Source organism: Pinus tabuliformis, chromosome J (genome assembly GCF_031772625.1).
Source record: "Pinus tabuliformis cultivar Carrire ecotype Pingquan chromosome J, CPIR1, whole genome shotgun sequence".
Classification (NCBI taxonomy): Eukaryota; Viridiplantae; Streptophyta; class Pinopsida; order Pinales; family Pinaceae; genus Pinus; species Pinus tabuliformis.
In genome coordinates this window covers 57,122,594-57,139,801 of record NC_142295.1, presented here as the reverse complement: position 1 = coordinate 57,139,801, position 17,208 = coordinate 57,122,594, and positions in this window count along the sequence as shown.

Below are 17,208 nucleotides of genomic sequence, written 5' to 3'. Positions count from 1 at the left end.
CGAATTGCTGTTTGCTCTTCAACCTCCAAACTCAACTTTGCTATGAGATTTATGAATGTAACTTGACCCAAATGATTTATATAACTTGGAGAAATATGTTGCAAGAGTTGGATTTGATTTTTCCTTCTTCCAAAACCCATTTTGTAATGTTTTCACTTTGGCACTTTTTCACAATTAATACAATTCTTCTTTTCACACTTTTTTTTGATTTCTTTAACTAAAATGATGAATTTTTTTGGCGATTTTTTGCAGGGGCAGCCGACATGGAATTTGGCTAAGGAGACCAGGGCTACGCTTGGAGAAATCCACTGAGAAACTTTTGAAATTTTTTACAAATGACAAACTGTTGACTTTTCTTCAAAACAGAGTTTTGAAGAACAGTCGTATTCTATCAACATGACAATGAAAGTCTTTGAATCACAACTTCATAAGAGCCTCCCTCTGACCTTGCTGGCTTTATTGGACATTGTTTGAAGACCTAATGACTAATCCATAGACTTAACGACCAAAATGACTCTCGTCCACTAAAAGATCAAACATTGACTGTCATGGACTTTAATACACATTGATGAAAAGACCTGAGCCAGCAGGTACAAGACATGAGGGGAATGAATGGTAAGGCCCTTCCGTCAGGTTATGGCATGCCCCTAGTGGAATGCAGTTGAGTGAATGGAGCGAGACACCTAAAAATGAAATGCAGAAAGAGTTTTGATCTCTGACAGAGGACTGACAAGACCGACTCTAATAGGGGATTGAGGCTTGAGACTATGCAATGCATAGTTCAAGATGACCAAAGTCAAAGGATTGCACAATTGAAGGATTCAAAGAATCATGCTAGACATTTGATCCATGAGAGTGTGAAATGCACAGTTCTGGGGGCCTGAGAAGAGGGACTTCTCATTTGAGAGACTCAATGGCTCAAACGTAACACTTGAGGCTTGAGACTATGCAATGTACAATTTTGAAGGCCTAGGTTGAGTGACTGCATAGTTGAGGGACTTAGGAGGTCAAGCCTGAGGCTTGAGCCTTGAAGTTTCCCAATACATAGTTCTAAGAAGCCATGCTAGGTAACTACATATTTGAGAGGTTCAAGAGATCAAGGTTGAGGCTTGAAGCTTGGAATTTCCCAAAACATTGTTCTGGAGGGAGAAAAATATCATGGGTTGCACAGTTGCACAAGTAAAGGTGTCAGGCTAGAAGCTTGAGGCTTGACACTACGTAATGCGTAGTTGTGGGTAACTGGGAGGCATAAATTGCACAATTCTTGAGCTCAAGGGTTAAGGTTGGGCACTATAAATACGCAATGTGCGATTCCAAGAGGAAAGGTCAGGGCTTAAGGGTTAAAATGCGTAGTGCATAGTTTAGAAATGTTAGAGTGAAGCCAAGTTTCCCGGGAGTGAAATTTTCTGGATAAGGCTAAGTGTGGGATCAATGAGATGAAAATGAACAAGGGAAAGACTTTAGCATGATCACACACTTAGAACACTTGACGAAACAACATAGAGCACCCAAAACACATGAAGCACATAATATCCTCAATACGATGACATTGCGACAACATTCCCCAAGTGCAACATTAAATATACACTTTGTGATGATAATGAAGACGCTTGTGCGACAGTGCATGAAACTTTGGGAATGAGTGTAAAACATATCTACATGTCTAGTAGGACTCATCAATACCAAAATTTCCCCTTGAAACAAGCCAAAAATCCACTTATTTCAATAAGTGACCCTTCTCTTGCCAAATGATGACACTTGCGACATGAAAAGAAAAGTGTGAATGACACTTGTGATATGAGAATGATGGTGAAAGCGACATATGCTAGAGAAATATAACAAGAAAATGAAAGTAATTAAGGTGAAAGCAAGTGAAAGTGACACTTACAAATGTGAAGGTGCACAAAAGTGACGGTTTCAAAAATTCATCGAAATAGAACCACAATCACAACCAAAAGTGAGAGACTATCAATGAAAGCACACATTGACTATCAACATAGGTTGATCATCACACATGCACTATCTTGATGGAATATGCAGTGATAGTTCAAGTTTGCGTAAAAGAATGTGCTCATGAACTTGTTGTGGACTAAGCATGTGTGAGCAGGTGGCTTTGACACTTACAATACAAGAAGGGAGCTCAAATACTTAACAAAGAATCAACTGACGAAGAAGTGACTACAAAATGACTGATTACAAGATCCACAGTAGGCTCCAAAATTCAAGTGTAGAAAAAATTTTGGAGGGTGTTTTTCACAGTGACAACACAAACCATCTTACAATTGATTAGTTGTTGAAAGAAGCGCGCTGACCCACCGGGATAGTTCATCTCAATCCCCAGACCTTGGAGGTGTTTATGAAATAGCGTCGAAGAAAAGAAGTTAGGGGCGAAGCCTTTAGCACCAATTCAAGGTTTTGTTGTGATGGAGAAAACCATGGGTGTGGAGTTTGCAATGCAAATTAAAACCCTTGGGGCTATGGAGAAGTGAGCCCAACAAAGCTATAATTAGCAACGTATATATATATCTATATCAATATATATATATATATATATATATATATATATATATATATATATATATATATATATATATATATATAAAAGTTCTTTGGCCTATGTATTAGAGCCCAAAGCATGGAATGTATCGGAAAATTGATTTTTCCCTGGGTCAACAACATAATTTTTGGCATTATATGCCATATTTGGATGGATGAGTAAATTTTTTTTTTTAATTTGGTAGTTATGCAAAACATAAAAGGAGTGCTAAAAGACATAATAGCCATGCATGAACTAGTTGGAAGAATTTAGCGGCATGAACAATTAAAGAGGCACTTTTAGTGGAAACACCAAGTTTGGAGATTCACCAGTATTAGATGGAGCACTGCTAAATCCTATAAAAAAATCCATAATAGAAAAATTGAGCAGTTAGGCCCAGTTTTATCAATAGAAACATGTGAGAAGTAAATGAAGACTTGGAGAGCAAGTTAAAAATACATATTTTGAAGAGGAAAAAGGGAAAAAATAAAGAATTCATGCAATAATTCAAGAGCAAGTTAACTAAAGATTCAATTCCAAAAATATGAATCCAAATTCCTTTATAAGCATAATCGAATTTTCAAAGTGAAGGTGTTGAAAAAGTGTGCAGGGGAGTGTGAAAGAGTGTAATTGTGTTGGTTGGAAGATGTGTGTGAAAGGTTGTTGGTGAAAACTGAAGCATAATGTGAGTATGCATCAAAGGTGAATCAAAGATCAAATTTTATATTTGAGAGGTGAAGAATGAATTAGTGATTGGTGTTTTAGTGTAAGGATTGATGTTGTTGGTGTGTATGGAAGTTTTGATCAGTACTCAGTGATTGATGGTATAGTTGGTGAATTTTTTAGTAATCAGAGTTTGTTGAAGGTGTTTTAATGGTGGTTTTGGTGAGAAATATAGATGAGAAGGTTTTTTGTTTATGAAAGAAGTGGCCTATTGATTTTAGTTTGAAAATGGATGAAAGATGGATCAATAGCGCCAGTAAGTGGTAGCTTGCATTCTAGGGGCAAGATTCCCTTTTATCAGTGGTTGATAAACGAGTAGGAGCAAGAGTCCCTTTTGGTGAAAATTGATAAATGAGCAAGGATATAAGTTCATTTCAATAGTAGCTGATGAACCTACAAGTAGTATCTTGTGGGGAAATGATGTAATCAAGTCGAAGCTTTCATTTTCCAAAGAAATAAAATTAATTTCAATGTCTTATATCTATATATATATATATATATATATATATATATATATATATATATATATATATATATATATATATATATATATATCTGTGTGTGTGTGTGTGTGCATGTTGCACATGTGTTTGACGATGATAATGATGTTGTGTTGTACATTATTGTGTTGTGTTGTTGATTACATGAGTAGTTTCCAAAGTGATTGAAAAGTACAATTTTTTAAGAGTTGTATAATTTGGTTACATTATTGATTCATCTACCCTCTCACTAGTGTCTTGGTTTCCATTATTTATAACAAATGGAGGCATGTGTTAACTCATATATGAATCACATGTGTCATAATTAAATTATTTAGATTGCATATGAGGTGTGAGGATATGAAATAACCTATGAATTTACTCTTCAAATGCTCACTCCTAATTTTTACCTATACATTGAAAATTTTATGAAGGTTTACCATCATGGTGGTGAGATAATAGAATTTGGGTTGGATGCATGCAATAAATGGTGGAGTAAGATATGCCTTAGTATTAGATAGGTAAGAATTCCCCTTAGTCTATATATTGTCCGATGGAATTTTTGTTTACACAATTTTGGTTCAAACTAATTCTAGGATTTTCTCAATGTTATAACTACTTTTTCTGCTCATGTTCATCAGATGCTCATGATTGGCCCAAGAAGATCCCTTTTCCCTTGAAAACCTGTCGTTATCTTAAAAAACAAAATTTTAAAAACTATACGTGACTCTCGCCACTGTAAAAATGTGTATATATGTAGTTCCTCAAAATGCTTTCCACATACAACTTTTTAAAATTGAAAAAATATATAAAATACCTATTTTTTGGGTAGGGTTTATGGGTTAGACTAGAAACCCACCTATAGGAGCCCATGGCCTAACTAAATTAACTAGTTTTTGGTGGTACAAATACACCCTACAGGTTGGCCTAAAATGCATCCTAATGATTGGCATCCTTACTCTGCCAAATTATCCCTAGTTCATTTTTGCATTATCCCATGCTCTCTGCAATTCCATATCTCTAGGAAACCCTTGTTTCCATGCATAGATGTTGAGCCCATTTATCTCACATTAGATTTATTTTGTTAGAGAGTGGGTATTTGTTAGCTCAGATAGGAAGGATCTGGAGGAAGGTTCCATTGGTAACAACAACCAAGATCAAGTTGTAGCTTAACCACCTCTTACTATTTTCATTTCAATAAAGAAACTCATGTTCCATTCTAGTTTGCATTGTTTTTATTTATGCATGGGTATCTGTAATGGGTATTTTTATTATATGACTTATTTATATGCATATGTACTTTGAATGCTATGATAATTTGGTGTCTTCTTGTCCATCTTGCATGATTACAATTTTAGGAGGAAGAATTGGGGTTTGGACCTTGTGGGATTATCAACAAACATAGGATCTATGGGTATGCCTTCTTTTCCTACCTTTGTCAATACAATTGTTGTGCATATTTAGTTGAGTTTTCTTGATTGAGTTTTATGTATGCTTTCCCACAAAAATTAATACCCATGTTTTTGAAATTTATGCATTGTGTGTTGAAATTGTGTATTTGATTCTATGGGCCTAGTCCATTCTTGGTTTTTTCAAGGCACCTATGATATTGTTCTATGGGGGTGAATTTCAAGTGTATTTTTCCCCTTGGTAATTTGGAAATATATATTGAGGTTTTTTATGTCTTCACTCTTTATTCCACATGTTTTTCTAGCTTCATTACTGGGTTGATGCCTTTGTTAGATTGGTTAAGCAATAGAGTGTATCTTGTATCTTGGTTTTATGGTCACAACTAGTTGAAATTTAGGACCATATTAGTTAATAATTGGTAGCCCCAAGTCTATTAAGTGTAAATTTATCATGGAATATAGAATCCCAAGACATTTAGAAATCCCTTCATAGGCATGAAGAATATATCCATGCAACATGATATATATTTTCTCATTTACAAGAATATTCCATTAGAATAAACATGAGTGTTTTTCACACAATTCCATAACGGTGATTGCAAGATAATGGTGGTCTCTCATGACATGTTAATGGTAGTGAAAACATGGTAAAAAATATATTAACTTTGAGGGTTGATTCAAGACACTTTTCTAGTGAATTTGAATATGATGTAAAATATCAAATGTAAAAATTTGAATAAGCTTTTTGAATACATAATTTTTATTTATAGAATTTGTGTATGAATATATGAAATTTGAATTTTCGTAATAGGGGTATGTTATTTTAAATAAAAAAATATAGTGCATATGTTATAATTAGTGCAAATGTTGAGTACTCAAATGAATGAATTTCCTTAAAAACATTTTATACAATTATAAAGAACAAACATCCTTGTGCATGACTATTTTTTCAAAAATAGTCACATATTTTTACTTTACTTACTTATAATGGTATGGAGGAGGAGTAAGAGATATGGTGTGCACATGCAATAGAGAGGGGCGTAATAAAATGGTTGACCTATTGGTTCAATCATATCAACAACATGTTGGTCTCTAAGATATTAGGTGATCACATAAATGAATTGTTTGGAAGCTTGTTCACTACAGAGTATCTTTCAAAATGTATGCATGGGATCAAGAATATAATAAAAGAGTATGAAGATAAGTTACTGTGCTACAAGAAAGAAACAAAAAATTTGAAGTCAACTCTAAATATAGATGATAAGAAGATACTCCTCTTTCATGAGTGTAATCTTCATTAATGACAAATGATAACAAGAAATCCAACTCTATCATGGTGATGATAAGATCCAAGAGGATATTATAAGGTGTGGTAGACGACCTGGACTGTGGATATAGGTTTAATGATAAATATGGATGATGATTTACAACCATAAATAAACACACTTTAGTTGGAAAACACAATGAGACACATAGATGCAAAAATAATCCAACTCTATCATGGTGATGATAAGATCCAAGAGAATATTATAAGGAGTGGTAGACAACTTGGACTGTGGATATAGGTTTAATGATAAATATGGATGATGATTTACAGCCATAAATAAACATACTTTAGATAGAAAACACAATGAGACACATAGATGCAAAAATACTCCAAATTTGAATCAGATTGATGGTGGTAAGATGATCTTGGGAGGGGATAATAATATGGCTATCAAAAGGCTAGGATATTTTAACAATTGAATCACTGAATTTAAAAAACAAGGACAAAGTATAAAAGGTTATGTGTGTGTGTATGTGTGTATATATAGTTATTTATTTAATTTAGATTTTATTGAGTGGTTGGAGACAACAAACACTAGCGCCAAGGGGTGATGTCATCACTCCACCTCATTTAAAATTGATATTAGTGTTTGTGATAAGGTAATGTTCATGACAGTTTGAGGAATTCCCTTCAAGCATCACCTAGGGTGGATATAGTTCTTAAGTTATGGATGGGGGGGTGGTATTGATTAGATAAAATTCAATTGCAACAAAGTGTTCTCAAATGTGGTGCAAAGTAAGAAGAAAGATTTATTGGACATATAACTTCAATGCCATACACCTTTCCTATGATCATGAAAGGAGAAACAAGTGGAGACCTCAGCTTCAATATCCTTTTGCTGGAGCATAATGCCTGATTTGGCTTTAGTTATAGCACATCCTCTAATAAACCTGTAAGAAAGATCTAATCTAAACCTTGAAATAATACCAATAATAATAAATAAAAAATATATATGTCCTCAAAATTTCTCATGTGAGCTCTTAATTAAGAGGTAGTCTAAATAATTGAGTTGGCATTACTTGAAATCACTTGATTATCCCTTTTCTCCATTTATTCAAGTGTTGATTTCATCAAACACGACCCTTTTATTTAAATATTCTTTAGAAAATTCATGGACTATGGGATAACCTCATAATAAGTTAGTGGTAGCTCAAGCTAATTTTTCAATTTAAATTTTCTCTTCACCTCTTTTACCATTTAGATGTTATATAGACCATGAGGTTTTCATTTGAATTAGGATTTCTTATGTTGTCATGTTTTCATTTTCACATAGACCTTTTAATAACCACCTTTGAGAATCCAAGCATAAAGGGGGACAACTTATTTTCATAAATGGCATGTAGGTGAAGGGATACAGTGGAGAGTTTTATGTATGAAGGATATATGGAGCACTATGCCAAAAAATCACCTAGTAATAAAACCTAACCACAAGAGATGAAACACCTATATCATAAAACTATGTTATAACATGGTACAACAAGCCAAATAAATAAATTAAAAGATTATGAAGTGTTGTTAGGTCTTCTTTTGGAAAGAACCATTGTCACCACCTATTAAAAGCCATAAAACCACCCAATAACATCAACATAATCATGGATATCATCAAATAATTTCATCTTCCATCTAAGAGGTGAGGAAGGGATATGATACATCATGGTTGAGCTAGTATAAGTGTCTAAATGAGAACATGAGTGAGTTTTCTAGATGAGTGAAGATCAACTGTGATCAAAGGAGCTCCAACACGTTTAAGAGTATACACCCATAGGGGTCCCTCTTCAAGTATTTGATCCCTGGAGGGTAACTGATCCAATAGAAAACTCCTACCAAGGAAGAGAGTAAGGCACAAAATGAACATATGGAGGAATCCATTTTGTGCCAACCTTCCATACTCCAAGAATGCATATTGTTTCTATGCAATCTACTTGCTAGCCTATTGGATTCCAAGTGTATAAATACACTACATGCATAAAAAAATGCACTAGTATCATTATATATGTATTTCAAATGAATGATAACATAATATAGTGCCTTTCCATTGGGATATGGGCACTTATTCATCAAGTCTCTTCCACCCCAACATGGTCACTTTTTCACCTTTTTGTTTTGTATTTTTGATCTTTTTCATGTATATTTTTCTCCCCACTTGGAAAGATTGCTCATATTTTTTGTTTCATTGTTTTTGAGGTTTCTTCATGATTTCCCTTCCTTCCCTTATTTATTTTGAAAGTCTAAGAGTGAGGGAGTGAGTTGGTAGGGAAGTGGACTAGACATAAATTAAGGTAAACAATATGTCTCTAGAAATATACCAAACAAATATATAGTCTGGGAACACTTAAATATTATTTTCTAATGCTAAAGAACATACTTTTTAATCATGAACTTGATAATATGTGTGAATTTTGTAGGTCATAATTGAGGGAACATGAGCTCAAAATCATGAAAATTATGGCTCATTGGAAACATTATGAAGAGTAGTACAAAGTTACAACAATAGGAAAGGTGAAGTGGTAGGCATGAAGGAAATAAGGGAAGATACAAGGGGGAGTCTGAGATAAGATGAAGGTGGAAGAGGAGAGGATGTGATGGGGAGATAATAAGAGGAGGAGATATTTGATAGTAGGGGCGGTAGGCATGAAGGGTTGGGATGAGAGGGGAAAAGGAGGAATATGAGAGAACAAGTGAAGGGTGGATGGGTGAGCATGAACGAAAAAATGGAGGATCCAAGAGGGAGGGGGTGGAAATATGAAGGGATAGGAGGAGAGGATGTGAGGGAGAGTATGTCTTGGGGGGGTGGGGGAAGAGGGGAAGGTGGGGTGTGATGGGATAATTAGGTGAGAAGAGGAAAAGGTTTGATGGGATGGGTATGGGTAAAAAATTTCTACAAACACTATTCACTTGGGGGTTAAAGAGGATGACACAATTCATTAGATGCTTTGATTCATGGATATTAGCAATTAGGAACCTCATCCAACCAACTTCAGGCTAAAAGAGGTAAATAGTTAATGGGTTTTATTTTAAATATTATTATTTGAAAGTAATTAGAATCTTGGGAGTTATTTTTAGAAAATATACATGTCAGAAATGCTAGGATGTAGTTCTTATGGACATAGAGATACTCTCTCTTTGAAAGATAAAGAAATGACAATTTTACTAGAAATCTAGAACTAGGAATATTTGTAATATATTTGTTTAGCCTAAGCTATAATATTTTATAATATTTAAATATCTCATTTTTTCAAAATAATAAGAATAACAATAAAAGCAATAAAAATATTTAAAAAAATATGATTTTTCAATTTTAAGATTATTTTGGTTCAAATGTTTCTAAAAGTGTAGTTTTTCCCACAAAGAAGTTTACTTCACTTGCTACTCCATTTGAAAAACTCTCTTAAGTATTATACTTTGTAAACTATTGGTTTATAAATCCTTTAACTCTTTATTTTAAGTAATTAGAGGGTTTTTTATTCCAATATACAAGATATCATTTTTGAGATTATCTTCATAAAGTTAGTTATTAATGCATAACCCATGTTACATGAGCATTAGTCACAATGAACAAATTTCTTATAGTATTGATGCCTTCACCTAGTAATAAGGTTTTCCATAAGTTCATACATCTCAAGACTCCTTTAGCTCAAGCATGCTTAACTATCTAGTTTTTCCAAAATTTTCCCCATTAGTAAAACCTTAACAAACAAGTTATGAATTATTTATTTAGAGCTCCTTTGATTAACTATTAAAGCAATTAGGACTTTGTAATTTAGTATATGAAATATTATTTTGGGGATGGGGCTAGAAATATCAAAATTAATTACATGACATTACTCATTACCTATTTGGCTGGCACTAGTAACCAAGAATTTACAAATTTCACCCATCTTAAGATTGGAGGGTTTCAATCGCATGGAGGGATTTTCATGGGAGTGAATGGGGGTCTAGTTCAGTTAAACAACAAGTTAAATCAGGGTTGGGAACCTGGAGTGGTTGGTTAGCCCCTAGGGGTACCTCTTGTAGCTCTTGAGGAAGGTCAATTTGGTTTTTGGTTTATTGATTCCACTTCCTTAACTGTACATGGGGAGTTGAATCATATCATAGTAACTCTTCATCACATGTTTACCCCGGTGGACCAGTTAGATTGGGTAAATGTGGGAGGAGGGTGTTACATAGTGGTATCAAAGTGGGTTCCATTCTCTTTTTTTGATGTCAGGTTTCATTCTCTTTTGGTGATATCTAATACCACAGTTTGGTATCAGAGCATGGCTCAACCCTTGGACTAGATGAGTAGAATGCATTTGTCGTGTGTACATGTTTGTTGCATATGTGTTCATTATGTTTGTGGTTTATGTGTTTGTTATGTATGCATGGTGATAGTCATTTTTACAATTGTGTTTCCATGTAGAGGTTGATGATGTCATTTTTGGGATGTGTTTATCGTGAATGCATGTCAGTGTCTATATGTTGTTGTGAATTTATTGTGTCTAGTTGGTTTTATAGTTGTGACATAATGAATTGTAACTCAGATGATGATTGAGATGATGTCTATATATGGTTATAATTATTTTTATACATGTATTGTGCTAATTTGGTTGATCTTGGGACGATATATCCTCCCCTGAACTATACTAAGTTATGTTGGTTATATTTATGTTTTGGTTTAGTTGACATGATATACTTGCAGGAAGAAGAAGACAAAATATGCATAGCAAAATGGTGGATTATAGTTCACGAGACTCTCCCTATATATCAAATGAGAAACATGGTGAAGGGTACTCTCCTAATATAGCAAAAACTTTGAGAAGGTTGAAGGAAGAGATAAGAAGTTGCAAAGAAAATAATGACAAAATAATTCAGTCACAAGAGAGACTTTCTAGGGCACAGGAGAAACAGGCAGAGGTCAATGTAGTTATTCCTTAGAGTTTGTAAGACCTGTAGAGAAAATGACTTCTTAGGATCAGTCATGGACAGGAGGAAAGGACTAATGGAGCACATGGTAGTAGGTCTCATTGTGGGAACATGTCGAATAGCGATGATACCATTAGAGGTGGAAAGTTCTTAGATAAACTTGATAGACGAGGCAATGAACATGGGATTTATTCTAGTTCTGGTTTGTACAGGTAAAATGGTCATCATTGTTATCATCCTTATAGGAGGAGTGACAGGGGATATTTACCAAATGAGTTCAAAAAAGAAAAGCCACCTACATTTGATGGATAAATGGAGAAGTCACAAGATGCATAAGCATGGTTGCTTGGGATGAATAAGTTCTCTAGATTACATGATTACTTAGAAAACATGAAGGCTATAATAGATACGTTTAGCCTTAAAGGTAAAGAAGACATTTGGTGGGAAGATGTAAATAATGTGAGAGGTATTCATGAAGAGGATTTAACTTGGAGTGAGTTCGAGAGACTTTTTAGGAAGAAGTATATATCAAAGAGATATTATGATGACAAGGGAAAAATAATTCTATAATATGGAGATGGGATTTGTTGTAGCTTATATTGTGATTTAAGCCTTATTTTTAGTTTTATCATGAAATGAAAGAAAAATCAAAAGAAATGAAAATCAAACCAATTGGCTAAATGTTGTGTAGGTTCAAGAAGCGTGATCAAGTGATAGCTTGATGAGTATGATGAGGTGTGCTGTGGGGAACAATAATCACAAAGGTTAATTAAAGGCCCAACCCCCATAGTTGACCGTGACGTGAGCATGGTTGACCACAATGTGTGGCATAGAATCATTGCGGGGGTTCAACCTAAATGTAGTTCCCTTATATTCTTTAACCCCGCAAAGTCTTAAAGAAATGAATTATTTTGTTTGATTAACGGGATGGCTTTGAATGTAAACCTATGAGAAGATCTGGGCCATTTGATCAATAAGGCACAGATCCAACGGTAATCGCACAAGTTAACTTGAATGGGTTTGTTTCAGAGATTCAATGCGAAGGTGTACCTGCGAGAACATCTGGGCCATCCGATCAGTAGGCCATAGATCCAACGGTAATCAAGTGGTAACTTATCGGACGCGACGATATATCAAACATAGTTTAAACTTGTTGAAGTCCAGGTCAATCTCAGCCATCCATCCAAATAAATAAGATCCAACGGATATCGGGTGAAGAAATAATCGGGTTTTAGCGCTAAAGTCGGACCCGATAGATTATTAACTGGTGGTATATATTTCCCATCGGGTCCATATGGGAGTCAATAGAGCATTGAAAAGGCGGACTCGATAAGATTTATTTCAAACGGATTTAAAATATCGTGAGTTCTGGAGGATCAGACTATTGATTGAGCGAATGATTGGATGACTCATGCACAACTAAGGTGGACCCGATGGGTTTATGAAACAAAATGTTAAGTCTTTTCAGTTCCGTGGCAAACTAATGTTTCACGTAAAATAGCCGATTCTGCTGTTTAAGTGAGACAATCAGAATTAGCGGTGGATGACTAAAACTTCAAAGAAAGGTGATTGGTTGGGTTTTCTTGTGTCTTCGCCAATCAAAATGTGCCCGATACATACGTAAGCCCAGCTTCATGCATGGGGTTTTGTCAAAGTTTATTATAATTAAAATTGTTTAATCATTATTAAAGCATCTACAGAGAAACTCAGCAACCAAACAACAGAGCCGAAAAGCTAACAGTTATCATTATTTTCTAACTTCTATTACCTCCTGTTATTTTATGTTCTTTAGAATGTGGTGTCTTTTACCGTCTGTGTAATGTTTTGTAATAATTTTTACTCTAGACAGTTAGGAAAATAATTAAGTAGTTTGACAATTTTGGTGATCACCAAATGTCTTGTAATGTATAAAGAGAGGTAAATTTAGAGACAAGAGGTTCGAATTTTAGAGAATCTAGAGACTAAGCTACAGAATTCCTGATACAACTATTGATTAATGAAGAATCTGAAGTTTTCCATACGTTGTTGGGTATGATTTTGTGTCTTCTCCGTTATGTGTCATCTTATGTTTTCTTCCTTTGAGTATAGTAATTTAAGTTTCAAGTATTTATTTGCCTATGTAAATAAAGTTAAATTCCTTAAAGAGCACTCCTATACTTGAAGTTCCCATCTCTGCAATTCGTCGAAGTTACAGATAGTAGTTTTGTATAAAACAACATATTATCTATAACTTCTCCCAGTGTCACACATAGTGGATTATGTGTTAAACAACATATTTTCTATGACTTATTTAATCTTTCTTCATTCATCATTTATATTCAACAATCAAATGGCATTCTGATGTTATCTTGTCACCTAAGTATTGAGGATCAAGAACCAGATTTCCTAGGTCCTTCATTTGAGAACACAATATATAATTGAGTGACAAACAAGTGACAAACAAGTGACAATCTTTGTAATCATTAATGTCTTAAGCACAATTTCTATACAACCAGGAAATTGGTTTCTTAAGGTACAACATTAATTGGCATCGTTGCTGGGGAGAGAAGATAAGAACACTTTTCCCTGGGTTTTTAATATTTTCCTCTGGTTGTTCAGTGAGGAGGAAATATTTGGCTATTTTGAATAAAAGCAATAAAAGGCGACTCCACAAGAACAAGAACCACAACTTGCAAAACAATTGAATAAGAACACTTTTCCCTAGGTTTATTAAGTTAGAAGTTGATTCTTGAGGGTGACAAGTTTCAGCAGTTGGTTGTACATTCACACCTGTGATCTTCACTTTGAAGTTTTCTTTTCTGGGATTTAATGGCTATCCCTGCATTCTTAGTCAATAAATTTGGCCCACTAGATTTTACTAGGATCACTGGCTATCCTCATCATATGCCTACATTTCATGAGTGGAATGAGTATCTTCCAAGATTCAGTGGAAATGAATATGAAGATCCGGTTTAGCATCTCCAAGAGTTTCATGAATGCATGGAGCAGCAGAGTATCATTCATGAAGATGTGAAGATGAAGTTGTTTATGTTTTCTTTGGACCAAGAAGCTAGAGTTTGGTACAAGTCTTTGCTTCGTTCAAGCATTTCATCTTTGAAAGATTTCCATTCAGTATTCAATTCTTTTTGTAGAACTTATTATGCACACAAGTTTGTTTTTGAAGGTTGTTGTGAATATTATGATTCTAAAGAAACTTTAAAAGATCATGATAATCCTGTTGAAGAAACTAATGATATTGTTGATAATATATAAAGCATTCAAAGAGGTTATAATCAAATTAATTACGAGCAAGTCTCTCAAAGCGAAGAACTATCATTTTTTCAAAATGATGCAGAAAAGTTTATAAAAAACTTTTCTTCAATAACTTCACAAGCAGAGAATTGGTTGACCCTGTTCCAAGAAAATCAAGAGAGCATTCAAATGGAGAAAAGTTCAAACATGCATCAAGAATTTATGCCCAGTAGTCGAGAAGAGGGAGAAATAAATGAGGAACAGGAAGAAGGTCTTCAAGTTCATCAGTTGGGTGTTGAACATAGAGAAGAAAACCAGCAAGTGGGAAATGTTGGACAACAATATGTTGAGCCATTTATCATAGCAAAAGAGGCTATCTTATGTAAAAAGAAAGCTGATAAAGAGATTGCATATCATTGCATTGAAGAACACAATGATGCCCATGGATCAGAGGCAAACAATCTATTTGAGGTTGGCTATATGTCATATAGTGATGTGAAAAATTTTATTTTTCTTCCTGAGGTCACAATTACAAATTATTTTCAATCAAAGCTCAAAGATGAAAAGTGGAGAAAGTGACAAAGATCATTTTATTAAATATGTTGATAATTGTTCTATTGAGCATATTATCCCAATAGAAGGTTTATTCGAGCAAGAACCTTCATACATAGAGACTTTATTGTTTGGAGCTGATCAAGACCATATTTTTTCTTATACTTTTGAAGATCCTGTGGCAAATTACATGGAGAAATTTATTAACAGCCTACACATACCATCTTTTTGATATATTCCTAATTTTTTTTGTGAGCCTCCCTTATGCATAGTTTATTTTTCGTTTAGGATGAATTGTATTTTCAAACTTCACTGGCATAATGGTTCTAGATTAGGCACTCAAATGCTAACCTGATACTATTGGAAGATTAAATTCACCTGATGAAGATTAGTCATGCACATAGGTAGGAACCAATACATAAATAAGCTTAGGTGTTGAGTATTTGGTTTCTAGCTGTGGTTATTTAGTTTAATTTTAGTGGATAAATAACGGTGACTATCCTAGTTGGAAACTGGTTTGCAGAGGTTTCAGACTTCAAGAATGTCAGGTTTTAGTTTTTCAAATTTTAGGGTTTTCAGAGTTTTGGACTCCATGCCAAATTAAGGCTACTAATCTACGATTCTCAACACCTTGTTATCATATCACAAGCATCCAATTATTGTAGATATTAGAGTGAAATTAGTGTGAAAATTCCATAAAATTTAAATTTATTAAGCAATATATGACTCCATGCCCGAGGTGAAGGCACTAATCTGTGGTTCTTAGTGCTTCTGTGGAAAAAGCGCTATCCCCAGGTGGAGCCAAATGTTGTAGCTTATATTGTGATTTAAGCCTTATTTTTAGTTTTATCACGAAATGAAAGAAAAATCAAAAGAAATGAAAATCAAACCATTGGCTAAAGGTTGTGCAGGTTCAAGAGACGTGATCAAGTGATAGCTTGATGAGTACGATGAGGTGTGTTATGGGGAAACAATAAGCACAAAGGTTAATTAAAGGCCCAAACCCCGTAGTTTACCATGACGTGATCATGGTTGACCACAACGTGTGGCCTAGAATCATTGTCGGGGTTCAACCTCAATGTAGTTCCCTTATATTCTTTACCCCCGCAAAGTCTAAATGAAATGAAGTATTTTGTTTGATTGATGGGATGGCTTTGAATGTAAACCTGTGAGAAGATTTGGGTCATTTGATCAACAAGTCACAGATCCAACGGTAATCGCACAAGTTAACTTGAATGGGTTTGTTTCAGAGATTCGATGTGATGGTGTACCTGCGAGAAGATCTAGGCAATCTGATCAACAGGCCACAGGTCCAACGGTAATTGGATAGTCATTTATCGGACACGACTATATATCAAACATAATTTAAACTTGCTGAAGTCTAGGCTAATCTCAACCATCCATCCAAAGAGATGGGATCCAATGGATATCGAGTGAAGAAATAATTGGGTTTTAGAACTAAAGTCGACCTGATAGATTACTAATTGGTGGTATATATTTCCCATCGGGTCCGTATGGGAGTCAATGGAGCATTGAACAGGCGAACTCGATAAGATTTATTTCAAATGGGTTTAAAATACCGTGAGTTCCAGAGGATCAGACCATTGATTGAACGAATGATCGGATGGCTCACGCATAGCTAAGGCGGACCCGACAGGTTTATGAATCAAAATGTTAAGTCTTTTCAGTTCCGTGGAAAACTAATGTTTCACATAAAATAGTTGATTCCGTTGTTTAAGTGAGACAATTAGAATTAGCGGTGGATGACTAAAACTTCAAAGAAAGGTGATTGGTCGGGTTTTCTTGTGTTTTGGCCAATCAAAACGCGCCCAATACATACGTAAGCCCAGGTTCACATAAGGGGTTTTGTCAAAGTTTATTATAATTAAAATGGTTTAATCATTATTAAAGCATCTACAGAGAAACTCAGCAGCCAAACAACATAGCTGAAAAGCTAACAGTTATCATTATTTTCTAACTTTTGTTACTTCCTGTTATTCTATGTTCTTTAGAATGAGGTGTCTTTTACCCTCTGTGTAATGTTTTGTA